The sequence below is a fragment of the Triticum dicoccoides genome, chromosome 1A (genome assembly GCF_002162155.2).
Source record: "Triticum dicoccoides isolate Atlit2015 ecotype Zavitan chromosome 1A, WEW_v2.0, whole genome shotgun sequence".
Taxonomy (NCBI): domain Eukaryota; kingdom Viridiplantae; phylum Streptophyta; class Magnoliopsida; order Poales; family Poaceae; genus Triticum; species Triticum dicoccoides.
Genome location: NC_041380.1, coordinates 593,952,599 through 593,955,102, shown reverse-complemented (window position 1 = coordinate 593,955,102; position 2,504 = coordinate 593,952,599).

Here is a 2,504-nt window from a genome sequence, read left to right as displayed (position 1 = left end):
TCCGCCCTTGCTGATGAGGCGGAGAAGGAGGAGGCTCGCTGCTCGGGCGCGTCGGCGCAGGCGGAGAAGGAGGCGGAGTGCTGCCACGCGCCGGAGAAGGAGCCGGCCGAGGGCCCTGACCGTCACTCGCCGGAGGAGGAGGCGGTGGAGGCGGAGTGCCCTGACTCGCCGGGGGAGGAGGAGGAGGCGGTGGCGTCCAGTTCGGAAGGTTGATGAGCTCCTTCCGCCATAGGCATGGAGTCTTCAGAGCAGACCCCAGCCGAGTCTCCCCTTCATCGGTAGGGTGGTCAAGCTGGAGGTCCTCAAATCCCTCCGTTATCTCATCCACCATCACCCTAGCATATCTTTCTGGAATCGGCCGGCAGTGAAAAGTTGCGCCGGGTTCAGTAGGAAAAACAGAGCCAACGGCCGCCTTGACCTTCAAATTCATCCATTGCGTCATAAGGTGGTAATTTTGAGACTCCGTTATAGCATCCACGGGATAGCTGGCAGGAGCCGTCAAGGCATGCTCCGGCTGAAGCAGCTCGGTGGAAGCCACGCTACTTCTGCGCTGAGATGGCGGGGTAGCTTCGGGGGAGGCTTCGGCAGTACGTTTGCTGCGATTTGCTTCTCGTTCCTCTATCGCGTCTACCCTTGCTTTCAGCGCCTGCATTTGGGTCTGCTGCACTTTTTTCCTCCTTTCATGGGATTTGTAACCGCCTGCGTCCGGAAACCCAACCTTCCACGGAATGGAGCCTGGCGTGCCTCGTGTCCGTCCAGGGTGCTCAAGATTCCTGAGGGCCATTGTGAGCTCGTCGTTCTCTCTGTCTGGAAAGAACGTCCCTTCCTGCGCTGCTTCGATATACTGCTTAAGCTTACTGACTGGTATGTCCATTTGATCGTTCGTCCAAATGCACTTCCCTGTTACAGGGTCCAGTGTTCCGCCAGCCCCGAAGAACCAAGTCCGGCAACGGTCTGGCCAGTTAATTGTCTCTGGTTCGATCCCTTTATGAACCAGATCATTCTCAGTCTTGGACCACTTTGGCCGGGCTACGAGGTAGCCACCTGACCCCGTGCGATGGTGAAGCTTCTTCTTCGCAGCATTTTGCTTGTTTGTCGCCGACATCTTCTTACTCTTTTCCGATGTCTTGTGGGCCACAAATGTGGGCCAGTGATCTCTGATCTTCTCATATCTTCCCTTGAATTCTGGTGTCTCATTATTTTCGACAAACTTATTCAGCTCTTTCTTCCACCTCCTGAATAATTCTGCCATCCTCTTCAGAGCAAAAGACTTGATTAATTTCTCTTTAACTGGGTTCTCTCGATTATCCTCAGGCGGTAGGGTGAAATTTGACTTCAGCTCAGTCCAAAGATCATTTTTCTGCATATCATTGACATAAGAGACCTCAGGGTCTTCTGTAGCCGGCTTAAACCATTGCTGGATGCTTATCGGGATCTTGTCCCTAACCAGAACCCCGCACTGAGCAACAAATGCGCTCTTTGTCCGGAGGGGTTCAATAGGTTGGCCGTCGGGCGCGATTGGTATGATCTCAAACTTTTCATCCGAGCTCAACTTTTTCTTTGGGCCTCGTCTCTTTACCGAAGTTGTGCTCGATTCGGAGGGCTAGAAAAAAGAACAAAGACTTAATTAATATGTGTACATACCCAAACAATGAATGCATCAATCAGCTAGTCAGCATAGGCTTAACTAATATATATACCTGGCCGGACTCGGTTCGGTCACCGGAGCCGTCATCACGGTCTCCTTCTTGCACCGGCATTGGGTCACCGGAGCCGTCCTCATGTTCCTCTTCTTGCACCGGCATTAGGTCACCGTAGCCAGCTTGTTCACCCTCTCCTTCCAGACCATCGGTTTCGTTGAGAAACAACGAGATGGCATCACTTCCTTCTGCGATTATGTCCCTCAACAATGCTTCTTTTGTTACTTCGTCTAGGGTGGTGTCCATAGTTTCTACAAATATTTACAACATGGCAATTATTATTCAAACATGAGAGATGGATATATTAGTGCCAAACGTAGAACTAGCTATAATCATAGTAAGCTATCGGGAGGGGGTATATATTGACAACGATGACACTACATCTATGTCCCTCGACGACCCTCGTTCCTGATAAAAAAAGAGGAAGAAGAAGAAAAAAAGAGGAGAAGAAAGAATAGAGGAGATCTTCCTCTTCTTTTTTTATCCTCTTCTTCCTCTCATGTTCGATAGGATCGCCGAGGGGTCGGGAGGTTGCCTAGTGTCAAGGGATTCAACAAAACCATGTCTTCATCATTAGGCGAAAGTAACATGTGCATGATGGTACGAAGCTCTTCAAAGTTGTTCTGGAACGGAGTCCCAGATAGGATAATTCGCTTTTTGGTACAAAGTTCAGCAAGAGCCTTCCGAATATCGCTATTTGGAAGGCCTTTGCTGAATTCGTACCAAAAGGCGGATTATTCTATCCGGGACTCCATTCCAAAACAACTTTGCAGAACTTCGTACCAACATGCCCTGGTTACTTCC